The sequence below is a fragment of the Zosterops lateralis genome, assembly GCF_965231275.1.
Source record: "Zosterops lateralis genome assembly, chromosome: 8".
In the NCBI taxonomy this organism is placed as follows: domain Eukaryota; kingdom Metazoa; phylum Chordata; class Aves; order Passeriformes; family Zosteropidae; genus Zosterops; species Zosterops lateralis.
The window spans coordinates 10,838,279-10,853,082 of NC_139768.1; positions in this window are offsets into that span (position 1 = coordinate 10,838,279).

The window sequence follows — 14,804 nt, forward strand, 5'->3', positions numbered from 1 at the left end:
GCAAATCAGACAGACAAATATAAAAAAGCTCTCTCAATAATGACAAGCCAACCTATTTGAAAAGAAAGTAGTAAGTCCAATGCAGTGGGATGCACGTCAGTCCCAAAGTGAAAAGTCAAAACGAAACACCCCAGGTGAGCAGAATATTCTGTCACAGACTGACCCATGTAAACATTGCTGGCTGACTCACGTCAACATCCTGTTTACAGGATTCCAGCATTGCCTGTGTTGGCCACTTCAGCTAGACACAAAGTGAAACTGTTCCTTTTTTTCATTAACAGCTCTTGATGAGAGCTCATTATCACACAAATCCAGTCCTCAGGCTCAAATGTATGCTTTTGGAGTGTGGTCAAGTAAATCTTGAGTCCAATTTAAAAAGATTCTTAGAAAAAGATTGAAAGATTTTGTACAATTTGCTTGATGGATACCAAGGGTGATTAGACAGACTCAGGCGGCCTGGTGTGTGTGGATGTGCTGCCTTCCATTACTATGTCATGTCACATCATGGAACAAATTGAAGAAAACATGTTCAGGCTGGCTACTGCCAAAAAATCAAGGTGCTTTTGCCATGGGCATCCAGAACAAATGGAAACTATGCTTGAAAACTGACAGCTGCTCTTCCTTTGCTATTTTCTCTGTCACCCCCTCTGTCAGGACTCTGAGCTGCTGGGACAACTGGAAGGGATTCCACATCTCAGCAGGCAGCAAAATCACAGATGTCGGGTGTGTTAACAAAGGGAAACACGCCTGCACCAGTTATTTAATGCTTTCCTCCCTTGGCATCAAGGAATACTGTGGGAAACCATTCAGCATTCCAGTCTTGCTCCTTTTTTATTCTCCTCCATCTCTCTTTCCTTTTCCATGTAAAGGAATGTGTTGTGTTACAGAGATGCTGGTACATTTTTAAAAACGTGTTTTCGGCATTTTACTTGAGGGACACTATAGCTTGGCCCTGTTACCAACTCAGAGAGGTGCAAGGAGACAAAGAAAAAGGCCTTAGGACATGTACTTAAGTCTCTTGTGTACATCAGGAAAGACAGTGCTGAAGCAGTCTCTACATTATTTGTGCCATTGCTGAAATCTGAGTGAGAGGCTGGAGGAGAGGATTCTTCCATAGGTTGTATATTCTCTGAAGCTCTGTGAGTCCCAGTGGAGATACTGTAGCATTTGTAAAAGTCCCAGAGGATCTGGGATGCTACAGGAGGAAGAAACAATCCCACAAAGGTCATGAGAGAAGTCATTGTGGGAGAGTTTGGCTCTCTGAGCAGTGAGTTTTGGACTGGGTGACCTTAAATGAAGGGCTCCAGTGTTCACTGGATGATACTGTCTGGTCCTCTGGTTTATCTCAGTCACTGGAGGGGTGTTTGTTGATAAAGTTCCTTTACTGAGGCAGCACTGCTGGAATTTTTCCTATGTAGGTTTTCATACGGCATGAACAAAACATGCCAGGCAGCCTGGCTTTGTCATTGTTGCATATTCTGATACACTCAGCTGTGTCTTAAAATACCTTTGACGTGTATGATGATAACTTAGAAAGTTCCTAAGCAACCTCTGAAAATGGCTGGGTGATTACTCTCTGAAGGTGGTCTGTGTGGCAGAGGAGCAAAATGCAGTGGCTGGGAAATTTCAGAGCAAGAGAAAAAGGTAAAGTATGTCCAATTTCCATCCAATATGTTTGCATCTCCTGTCCATTTGTATTCTGTATAAGCATGTTGGACTTTATTAAATGGAAACCATGGTGAGTTTCCTCTAAATTATCTACTGAAGAACATAGGTATTGGAGTAGAAGAATCTTTTTTTGTCTCTCCTATTCCAGGTGTAAAATAGGATTTTCGACACAATAAATCTTCCAAGAAAATATGCTGTAAATGTGGAAAGGTTGAGCATTTTTACGAGGAATGAACTCCTGAAAAACACCAGTTGTTAGCTTTTGAGAATGTAGATTCAGTGCTCCATAAGAGTGGTAATTCAGGTAGTTCATGTCCCTGTTATCCCCTCTTGGCTGGGTCACCCACTGAATTGCATTCTCATGATGTGCTGTAACCAGAGGACAGAATGATCCATAGCACTGGCACAGCAAAAATTTGATGCATCCAGGGATTTTTTTTTTTCCTTTTGCTAGTCAATTAAACTATCAAAAGAGGGGGCATGAAATGTGAGATATGTAACTTTGACGAGAAAGCCTGGTAAGTTTCTGGGTAGAAATGTTCAGTTGTGGTTTTGGGTGTGTGTGTTTGTTTTGTGATAAGGAAGCTTTTGTTGTCTGACTGCTAGTCAAGGGCGTCTGTGACTAGTGAATATTGGACAACTAGGCTCCTACAGAACATTTGTATTATTCCTCACATGTACAAACATGTTGCAGTTTACTTTTGAAATCCTGTTGTTGGAAGCCAATTTTGAATGTACATAGAGCAGAGTTATTTGAACAAACCATGCAGTTCCTATTCAAAGTAATTGCCATTTTCTTTATAATATGAGCAATACTGGTGGCATGATATTAGACCTAGCTGCAGCCCATTTTGGGGCTAACTAATATTTGCACTTACACAAGGCATTAAGGAAGCTGGGACTTCTCCTGAGATAAAGCAAACATTGCATCTTTAATGGAATGCAATAGGCATAAACAAGCTGATTCTCTTCTTTGGGATTAGAATCGTGTGTTTTTTCTTCTTTTACATCTAACACCAAAAAAACCACTAAAAGTCATTAGATATCTTCATAAACACCAAGTTAAAATAAAGCAACCATTCAGACTTGATTTCCATGCAGATTCCCCCCAAATAAATTACATTATCTGCCTGTGAAAACAGTCCTTTTGCTCATGTGCTCAGTGCTGTGGAAAGCTAAAAGGTTTCAGCCTCTGACAGAGGCTTTCAAAAATCTCATCTCTGCATGGTAGGGCTGTGCCTGCCAAAGTGAGTGGGAAGATGTTTATGGACAAAGGAAGAAGGGCATAAAAATTCAAATTTAGATAGCTGAAGTAAGAGAGTTAAATATGTTACCTCCTTGCTTTCTTTAAGCCCTTATATATAGATATAGGGATGTAAAAGCCTGTTTAAACTCCTTCAACAGGAATTTAAGTACCTACATTATGGCTTAAGGTAGTTGGAATCTTAGAATCCTATAGGATCTAAGCTGTGTTACCTTTCTGATGGATGAGGCCTGAAGTCTTTCCTATGGAGGCAGTGTTAATGATAGGCAATTAGCAGAAACAGCATCTCAGCTCAGAGACACTTTGCTAGTAAAATCATCACTATGCCTGATCAAGTGACAGCCAAGGCATTCAGCTTTTACTATGTACTAACGTCTGCCTACATCACAGCCCAAATTAATCTTAGGGGAGGGGTCTGAAACAAGACTGCCTTTCTCACTGAATCCTTGCAGCACCACAAATTCTGGTAGATGTCATTCCCCTGCATTGTCCATCTCTATTGAGCTTGCAGGCTCCTACACCCCTGGTTCCCCTCACACAGAGCACTTAGTGAATTAGATTAATTTGAAGATATCCTTAAAAGCTTTGTGTGGTGGACAACAAATGTGAGGTGGTTACTGATGGCAGCTTATATAAATTTGGTCTTCATTGCTCTGTAGAAATCAAGACCTTGGCCATAAGGTGTTTGTTGATTTCCTTCCTCTTTGTTTGCCACTGTCCTTGTTTATCAGTCTAAAGCATATCAGATGAACCATTTCAGGGGCAACGTGGGGTTGCTTGAAGGCGTTGATGCCATGGGGGAAGCAGCAGAACCAGCATGTGAAGTATTCAAGGGCTGACTTCGAACTATGTGAATTTGTGATATGCAAGCTGCACCGGGAAAGGGAATGTGAGGTTACTGCAGTCACTCAAGCCTGTGAAGATATTTGTCATTCCAAAACTATGCTGTTGAGGGCTTTGGTTGAGAGGGAACATCAGGGAGGGTAAAATAGAAAGTGGAATGTAGGTTCTCAGGATTGCTATTAAGAGGCACAAGTGACATCATGACATACTCATCTATTTCTCCCCCAGAAGGTGGAAACAGTAGACATAACATTACCCCTGATCTCTTGGTGTGAATTTTGTATGGTTTGAATTTTGCAGGGTTTGTATGAATCTGCTCAGTGTCCATGGATATAATCTTAGGTTGGGACTCTTGTGTTCAAGGGAAATCTGAAGTGCACTTCAGCCTCTCTTGGGCTCTTATTCTCTCTGTGTGCTTGCTGGCACCTGAGCCTGCCCATGTACTCCAAGTCTCTTCACAGGTTCAGCAAAGCAAGGGTTTGCAGGGTGAGTGAGGAAGAGATGATTGCATCTGTCCATGTTTTGGCTGCAAAAATCAAACCATCCCCTTTTGATGATGAGTATCCTTAAATGCCACTGTCTGCTACAGAGATGCCAGGGAGAGTGGTCTTTGCAGAGGTGCCACTCCTGCAGCCTGTGGGGCTGGTTTTGCCTATTGCTCACAGATCTGGGCTCTGCCTAGACATTTCCAATATCAAGACATGTCTAATGCCTCTGGACGTTTTTCATGTCCAGTGGTTAATTTTTACTTTTACAGCATTTTCCATGTTTTTCTTCTCCTTGGCTTCCTAAGGAAGTCATGCCTTGATAACACTTTCCTGGAAATGGAGGCTGGGCTGGAACTGATGTCCTCTTGACTTGCTTGGACTCATTCTCATCTCTTGGGATCTTCAGTATTAATTGTCTGTTTTCTCCTTTTTCGAGCTTTTGCCGTCCAGTCCTTTGGCTGTACTATCACCTAGCAGTGAATGCAGATGCAGTAGAAGGTTTTGTTCAAAATTTATTTCCCTGATCCCCAAAGATGGACAAAACTAATAAAAAGCTGAGTCAGCACCTGCTGTAGTGGTGGGAAATATGTGACTTGAAAATGGAAGATTTTTCAGTGATCCACATGTTCACATGGTCTGACACACTGGTTAAGGGGGGCAAGGGTTCATTTGGTAGCATCACAGAATGGTTTGGGTTGAAAAAAACCTTATCTAGTGTCAACCTCTCTGTCATGGGCAGGGGCACCTTTCACTAGACCATGTTCCTCAGAGCCCCATCCAGCCTGACCTTGAACACTTGCAGGGATGGGGTACCCCCAACTTCTCTGGGGAACTTCTTCCAGTGCCTAACCAGTTCCAATGCCTCGCCAGTTCCAGTGCCTCACCTATCATGTTCCTTTGGCATTCAATTATCTAAATCATGTAGCAAAAATTCTAGTCTGAGTTACATGTGTACAGTTTAGCGTGTCACTGCTTTAGTATCTTATTCTGTTTTCTCTATGACTGAAGGATTTTTAGATTTCTCAAGGCACCAGTAGGACCCCAATCCAGCAACATTTAGACAACATTAATAAAATTACAAGGTATCTTTCAGGACTCTCCCCCATGAAGCCCTTTATGATCAGCATTAAGAGCTCATTCCTTCACCCTGGCAGCCTCTACTGGAGAGAAATACAAGCACTCTTACAGCACTTACCATGGATAATTAACAGCTTAGTTGGGACTTCAGTATTTACTTGAAGTTGCAGGGATGCAAGGCTTAGGGAAGCCCAGTCTGATCATTATTCACTTCTGAGACAAATGTCCATGGAAGAGGTTAGTCCCTGGGTTCTGCATGAAGCTGGGAGCAGGGTTTGAGGGGTAGGGATTTAGGGAGGCCATGGTGGAAGGGAGGGAAGGACACTATCAGAAGTGAGAAGATTTAAATAGCTGTAGGAGGATACTGATGGCCACAGAAGAGGGGCAGGGACACCTTTGGCCGCAACAAAAGTGGCATTAGATGTTAAAGGAGAAAGGAAATGGGAAACTGAGGGACACGCTTGAACTACAGACTAAGAAGTTCCATGTCTGGTGTGGGCATGTAGGGACTGATGCTAAATGAGTAGGTATATTTTGTGAAGCATATTTGAGGGCTCTTAGGCTAAGGAAATTTTAGATGAAGTTTCAAATGTCAGGTCAGACAAGGGGACAGAGTTATAACATAGCAACAATGTTAGTCTGAACAGAAAGCAAGTAAAAGAGCTTGGCTCATTCTACAGAGCTACAAAGCTCCTGCAGCATTTCCCAAAGAAGCCCTATAGCAATCAGTACCTCTTGCAGTTGCATCCCATGGGCTGGGCTTCCATATCCCCTTGGCTCCTCAGACTATCCCAGTCTCTTCAGTGAACCCTTGCTATCCCACTTGGTGTGATAAAAGGAACTGCTACACTGGAGGCTGCTGAGTGTTGTGCTGCCTCTATTCAAATCTCAAATGAGCTCCTCTTTGTAGCTCTAGGTTTAATTAGTTTTCATTGCAATATTAATGATCCAAACAAACCATTTTTACTTTCCTGTTGCACAGCTGGAATCTTCTTATTTAGTATTGTACTCTATAAGGGAATCACACCAACTTCCTTTCCTCTCCCCCATTTCTGCCATTAATATGCATTAAAAGCACAGCCTCACTGGCACAGAATTTCAGACCTGCTATAAAACTCTAATAATTTTTTTAAATGGCAAGGCTGAACAAATGACAGAGCCTTATCCAAATAATATAAAGATAGATTTCTCCTAGAGTTTGATGGAAGTGATGATTAATACTTCATTTATTTATTTACAGTCTATCAGTGCTTACAAAGATTTGTTCATTCCTCTAAGCATGCATAAAATCTCTCTTGAACTCCATAGTATTAGAGCAGAAATGTCTAATCTATCAATCTTCAGCAAAAATGCCTGCTTTCTCTCTTTATTTTCCTCTCAGGAGAAAGGTATGCCCTGCCCTTCTCACGGTAGGGCTGAAGGCTGCACACCTTGAAGTCTTCTCCTATCACAATGGACTGGGTGCATCTCACATTTCCCTCTGAAATCCCCCATAGTGAAGATTTAGAGGAGAGTCCTTTTGTTACCCTCTGGTGTGTTTCACTTCCTGGACTCACTGTGACTTGTGGAGGCTGAAATAAATTGGATTGTAGATAATCTGGGTATCTTTCTGTTGAAGGATGCTAGAGAAGATGAGACTCTCTGAAGGACTGACAGGGAATCTTGACAGCACCTTCTTCTTTCTAAACCATAGAAATAAGGGAAAAGATGGTAGCAAGAAAGCTCCAGAGTTTCTTGCTTAAATTGCTCCTAGGAGATGGTCTGTTGCTCACCAGACTTGGTCAGTTTTGTCTTTGTCCTGTTTAGAAATGGATGTTTTCTAGGAGCCTGAAGAGCTGTGCTCTGCAGAGAGGCTGTCAGCAGATGGATAAAAGGATTTGCCAGCTCTACTGTACAAGAGAGCTCAAGACATAACTGTGAAAGTGCAAAAGAGATTTAGTATCCCTTGCAAAAAGTAATTTTCATTGGGACTTACTCTCGTAAGTGCTCACATTGTTTTTGAAAATAGGACTTTGGAGTGTGTAATGAAGATAAAGAAATGCTGTGTGATTGCTTGCTTTGTCATTGCCTGCAGGGTCTAAGTTCAAGAGAGCAACAGATGACTTGATTGCAGAGCACCATTCCCATGACTCATGTACTGGAGAGCTGGAGGTGCCTCCTCTGGAGCCCATGAAAAACTGAACCACTTGAGAGAGGACAGCTTCATGCCTCTCCATATCTGGGCATTTCCACTAAAACTGAGACAACTTTTGATAGCAAAATGTGTATTTTTTCAGTGATGTTTAAATTAAGAGCCTTGGTTAACTTACTGCTCCCAGACTAAATCACATGGCACTTAGAGAAACATCATTTTATCTCCTACCCGAGCATGTCTTTCATTGCTGGTGGGGATGACAGCATCTCTTGAAGACACAAAAATTCAGGAGAGCAGATGCTTTATCGTATTTCTATTTGCTTGGCACTTTGAATCTTTGCAACACCAACCAGCTTCAGATTTTTCATCAGCAGCTGTGAATGTAACTCATGGTTTTGGGAGGACTGAGGTCTGACAGCCTTATGTGGAAACCATTTAATGGCACTTTTCCCCCTTTAACTGAAAGAGCCATTTCTTCTTCTTTGTGCTGAAACAAATGTAAAAATTGATATGTTTCTGGCATAAGTTGGTGTTGCTGCATTAAATGCTGAATGTTTTGTCTCCCCATAGAAGCACAAGGGCCAGCAACCTTGCCTTAGGTACAGGCACACTGAAAGAGAATCACAGACACTCACCTGCAATTCCAGCAAGGACATTTCTGAAGACAAATAGTACTGCAGGAACCAAGTGCATTTATGGTTGGTAATGAATAAATAATAATTATATTAAATGTGTAGGGTTGACTGGGCAGGCTTCCTATTCTGGAACTGGAATCTCCTCTTAAGATCTTGAGCCATTTGGCTTGTGATTGAAAGCTGCACGATGTTTCCACATTGGAGCTCACTGCAGGGAAAAGCTTAAAGCTGTCAGTTGTTCCAAAAGCTAATGGAGACATTAAAAGTATAGCAGCTTAGTGGGGAGAAAACAGGGTGTGTGGGGAACACGTGTTACTAGCATATGCTGTAACTGGACTGTAAGTGGTCTCCACATATTCATGAATGATGGCTGACCTCTACTCTGCTAGGGCACATGTGTGCACGTCCATCATGACAACACACTCTGAACTCACTCCATCAGAGGCTCTTGGGAACATAATCCCCATATCTGTCTCCAAATATAACTCTGCTGGTCTGCAATATAAGGCAGTGGGGAGAGCTGCTGTGTCGAGGAGCCATTTGGAAACTGCTGCAGTGATATTCACAGAGATCTCTGTGCCTGGTTGATGACCTTCTTCACTAAGAGGCAAATGTCTGCAGCTTGTAAAAGAAAAAGATGCCTCTGAATGCCTTTCCACTTTTAAAAGCTCCTCAGTGCCGGCTCAGCAGAGCAAGTGAAACCCACAAGTGGCAGTGCTTACTGTGCTTGTACTGTATGAATGTATGCAGCCATACATATGGACAAGAAGGCTTGTTCCAGCCAGGGAACTGGGAATAATTCTTGTAGCTGCCTCCAGCTTAGACCTGGAGCTTTGACCTGAGCCAAACCACTAACTAGAAACATTTTCAAAGTCAGTTCCTGTGGAAATAAGGCCAGTAACACCTCCTTGCCTCAGTGTCCTCCTTTTTAATCTGTTTGTAAAACGAGACTGCAGAACAGTTCACAAGGGATTGGGAAAGGCTCATTCATTTGTATTTAAAGAACATCAGGATCCTTGGAGAAAAGTTCCTTATTAGAGCAATAATGAATACAAAAAATAATAACAATTCTGTTATCACTGGGAAATTGCAGGAATTTGGTCAGCATCACATGACTATAGCTTTATTTGTCCTGTGGATTACAACAAAATAACAAATCATCCTCTCTAAGTATTTTTGAACATGGAGAATGAAAATTATATATTGCGATCTTTTAAAAGAAAATTAAAACTTTAACTCTGAGGTGTGTGTAATAAAATGGCACTTTAATTCTCTAGTGAGCCATGCAGGCTTCTTCTGTTAATTTATTCACTTCTTTTCTTTTTGTGCTTCATGTAATATTCTGAAGTTATTAATGTGGCAATATATTTGACCACAAAAACCTGCCTTCTAGTGTCGTTAAGATTGTGAATTAACTCCACAATGGAAAGCATTTCTGACTTCAAGGTAAAGAGATCATGCTTGGGATAACATGACAGATACACAAGAACTCCTGGCAGGTTTTCCCAGGTGTGTTGCCATGATGTGTATGTAAGCTTAGGTCTGCCAAGCCTGTGGGACTCCAGCTGTCAGTGTTGTGTCTCTGCAGTGCAGACACCTGTGTGAGTACCACACCTGAGCTGCTGTGACCCCTGGGACACAGCACGATTCCTCCTGAACTGCACTGCAGGCACAGGAGTGCTTGGGATACCTTCCAGTATCCAGTCAGGATGGAAGTGCCAGGCTGAGGTCCCTCAGCCCTCCTTCCCCTACCTGTGCACAGGGCTTCTCCATCAGGGTGACAGCTCAGCATGGTTTGCTTTGGAAGGTTGGAAGGAAGTCACTTAGAGGAGAATACTTAATTTGTTTAGGTATTTTTTATTTGATCCTATGCAATCTTAATCTGCTCATATTTCCTGCTGGAAAATTCACAATGAATACAGAGATATAGGAACAGACCTGCAAATTTTAGAGGAAAAACAATGACTTTGCTGCTAGCGTTGCTCCTAGTTTTCCCTTTATTCTTTTTTTAGATTTTTTAGGATTTTCTCATTATCCTTACTCCCTTTAAATCTCCTCTGCTGTGTATTTTATTTGCATTTTATTGCTTAGGGGATCTCAGTCGTTGCTGGGTTTCTGTCCCCTTTCAAGGGCCCAAGTCCTGCCACCTCACTTCAGCTGTTTCATCACTTGGAGCCTGGGCTAAGCCACCCAGGAAGGCTCCCCTCTCTTGTCTGCCAGGTGTCCCGAGACTGTGATTCTTCCTTACAGGAAGAAGGGCATTTCAGACATCCCAGAGGTGTCTCCTAACCTCCAGGGATGAGGAAAGGAGCCAAGATCAGTTTAAACTTGTAAAAGGCAAGCAGTGGATGTGATGGATTTTGTCCACTGGATCTCACCTTCTTGCTCATACAAGATATTTGGCACTAGAGCTTTTCTCTACCTCACATTGTGAACTATTTGTGCATCCTACACTGAAACAAGTGTTCTGAAGTGTCTCTGTCCCCTGAGGGTGAATTGTTGCATTCCTGTGCCTTCCCAATAATAATAATAAATAATATCTTCTATTTATAGAGCTTCGAAGTTTCCCAAAGAGCTACCTTTGGGATGGAACATACCAACAGTTAGTGCATAGCAACCCTAGACAACAACTTAAGACATATGAATGTATCCAGTTGAAGCTGAAGCTGAGATTTCTTTTGCTGGAAGATAATTGCAAAAGTTATTAATTATTATTGTTGCTGTTTATGCAGCTCTAGACTCAAGAGCAATAGGCACTTTTAAAATACTACCAGCAGTTAGAAAAAAACCACAAAGGTATTACAATCATACCACAGTAATTTGCAGAAGGCAGAATGTTCTAGTAAAAATCCTCCCTTGGAGGTTTTTCCATCCAGGACTCAATATAAGCTACTGAATAGTCCATAATGCCAGAAGAGGAGAAAGATGGCTTTTCCATAGGTTTCCAGTGTAAACTTCGGCATGTAGTTTGGTTGCTCTGAAGCTAACAATGTCTACAAAGCATGTTGGAGGTGTTTAAAGGTGAGATCTGGAAAGAATTCCAATGCAAGTATTTCATATGAATCTCTATGTGTTTTGTAGGGTGATTTTATTCCAATTGAGAGTGGTTGGGATTTTTTTGTCTTAAGCAACAGGACAATATGTACATAAGCCTGGATTTACAGATCATCTCTAATTGGAAGGTTAGGTTTTTGCTCGCTCTTGTACTGACTACAGTGGATAGCACTGATATACTTGATAAGTATTATTAAAATCTCATGGACTTCACAAACTAATATAGCTCAAATAATAAATAGAAGGACTGTGTGATTATATTGGAAGTATTTTGTAGGAGCAGTGAGTCTGCAAATGATTTTTGAAGGAACTATGAAATTTCATGACTGTAATTTTTTTACATTGATGCTCAAATAAGTGGTAAAGCTGTGAAAGGTGCGAAGAAAAATGTGAATCAGCAAACTGGAATTAACCATTCATCAATGGTTATTGCTGAACAATAATGCTGAACAATATAAAAATATTCTTTTTAAAGAGTGTTTCATTTTTAGGCATTTTGATACATGACACCCATTCCTTGTTTTCTTTGTATTTTCTTATCTTGCATTACGAGCATGGAAGTTTTGTATTTTTTTCTTCAGATGTTTTCCTAAAAATCTGTAGCCTTTCAGAAAGGGTAGAGGTGGGGTTTTTTTCAATGGAGATGTTTCATGCTTGTCATGCTCAACTAAACTGGAAAAAGACTATTCCAAGGTCTCATTAGCATCCCTCCTGTGAGGGCAGCACAAACTCTGTGCTCTTGCTTTCGCTCTGAAGCAAAAAGCAAGCAGAGCATGTTCCAGCTCCCACTCATGTCTGTGGAATGGTTTCTGTAGATTAGGGCCGGCTCAGCTGCATATGCCAGGCTGCTTCTGCAATGAAGATCAATTTCCAAAATATCCAGCTTTCATGAACCACTTTGAAATGTGTAAGATGCTGCTGTCCTTCAACAGGGCTGGAATATTGAAATCAGAGGGCCTTGCCATCCAAAATGACATGGGCACTGTTAAAAGTCTTGCCAGTGGAGACATCAAACCTTGCCTCTTTGTTCAGGCCTGCCTCCATATGCAGTTATTTTCTTAATGGATTTCAGACACACATTGGATGTGGGAATTGCTGCTGTGTTTTGAAACAGCAATACTTTCTGTCACTCACTAAAAGACTGCAATGAAAATGCAGTTTGAGCTTGCAGTGTTTAAATGCTTCACTTTGTGCTCTCTATTGAGTAAACTCTTCTGCAATCAAGAACAATATCTGTATGACTGTCATCATGGATCAGCTACAAGCCTTGATTTTGTGAACATGTTTAGTTTTGTCCCTAAGAGAAGAGTCCCTAATCTCTGAAGGAAGATAATAAATCATGTACCTGTAAACCACATTAGAATTTTCACCAGCAATAATTTCATTTTTATGTTTATCTTATTTTATCTAAAACACTTTTGTAAAGTTTAGAGGAAACCAGTTGTGACTTTTTTGAAAAGACTGTATTTATCTCTTTATTCCCATTATATTTTTATTCAAATATTTGACAGCGTGAATTTTCTAATGAGTTTAGCAGAATAGAAACATTCAGAAAATGCCTGAAGGCAGTGGTTTATATGATCATAATTCAAACCACATGTCTTTTCCTTAATGGAATGATATTAAAGGATTATTTTGTTTGCATTTGTCAGTTTATTGATACCAGACACTTCAGTACATTTCGTACAGTGATGTTCAGTCCCAGGAATCACTTTACTGCTAGGAATAGTCTTTGATTACCTGGGAATCATCTAATTAATCATTATTAAGAGGTTGTGACATAGTTTTTAGGCCTGGGGGAATTCTTAGAGTGTTCTCTGATGGCATCTTCTTATCTACTCCGCATATATCACTGACTCCATTGTCCAAGTTCAGCTCCAGGGAAAGTGTGAGAATCCATCCCTGGCTGCCAGTTCACCCAATTCCCTGAGCAGATTTTGCCATGGACCTTTCAGGGGGTCCTGGGCTGTGTCAGCCAGCCAGGTGTGCTGCACATGTAGGAGCTGGGGCTGGTTCCTGTCTCTGAATGCCCTGAATTCTCCTTCCTCACTTTCTGCAGTGGTTGCTTTTCTGCTCCTCATTTGGCTCCTTTCTTCTCAGTCATTATTTAGCCCTGTTCTGCAGAGAAGCACATTTGCTATCTTTCAGGCCAGGTTTTTAGCTGTTCTTGGCCTTGCTGTGTTTGCATGAATTCCTCCCGCTAACACTGATAATTTCACTGCTTGCTAATCTTTCATTCCTGACATTCAGCAAAACCCTGAACAATTGCACATTGGCTTTTTCTGAAAGGATGGTCATGAACTTCTCGTTGTCTCTCTAGTGCTTTCTGGCTTACTGAATGCCGATTTTAGATTGCTTACTTTTCTTAAACGTGACTTAAAGTCATTTTGGAGAGGGAGTATTATAATTACTCGGATTACTGGAATGAGAAATGCAAACAGCTGTGTTGCTTCTTGCAGTTAAGGGGTGTGCTCTGATCTGCTGGTGGACTGGAAGCAGGTTAGGCAAGTGTGTTTGCTGTGCCTTGCACACTCCTGGTACCTGTTTTTCTGCCAAGACACGCAAAAATTAAATATTTTTCAAAACCTTTGAGGTTTCCAGTAATCCTTTCCTGAGAAGAATTCTGAACTAGGAAGAAAGTTGGTTTGAGAAGGAAGAAGTGCAAATTTAAGTTCCTTCCCAGTCTGATTCACATCTGGGCTGAAACCTTTCTCCTAAACCAACTGGCCTCCCCTTCACTGTCCACTGGTGTTCCAGTACAAAACCGTGCAGTGAGATATTTTGCACCCCAATATCTTCTGAATGCATTTTTCAGGACTCTTGAGTTTTTGAGATAATGCAGACATGTTTTGATACTTCATTGATTTCTGAAGAATAAAATTGTATTATAAAATTATTTTCTTTCTTGCTCTGCTTCACTCTTTCTTCTTCTTGGCCCACAGAAAGTGTATTCTACAAACCAGAAAATGAAAACCCATGTAATTCAGGCAACTCATTAGACTGCAATAAGTTTTAATGTTTTATCTTTTCTCTCTTCACCTCTCTTCCCCCAGAGATAAACACATTTATACCACAGTACCTCTGCAGTACCAGCTGAACAGCATAACACAACTTCCTCTTGCAGTGCAGTGTACCACAACTTCCTCTTGTTATTTCCCATCACCTGGAGGGAGTCAACCCTGCTCACACTGCCCAAACCTCACCTCTCAGCTGTGAAGGAACCGGGACAGGAGAGGGACAGTGATCCTGTGTGTAAACTTCCACAGCAATTCATCCAATATGTTGTGTAAAATGCAAAATACTGCATGAAATGTGGATGGAGGTGTGTGGGGCTGAAACAAATGCAATACTGTCTGCTTCACCTTGTCTGTGGTGGGGTGAGAGAGTGCAAAGGACTGAGAGCAGCCATGTGACACCTCTGGATTGACTAGACTTCTAGCTGCCTGGGCTCTCATATGATCCCCTAAAAATAGCCCCTTATGGTTCCCATCATTGTTTGTCCAGCTATTTTAATTAGCTTGTGGTCTCCAGCTTTTGCTTTGAAATCTGTAAATGGGAAATATTTACACTAGGCCAGTAACCCCATATTCTTCCAACTTTTTTCTTAAATCAGAGAGATTATAGCTATGTTTATAAATTAC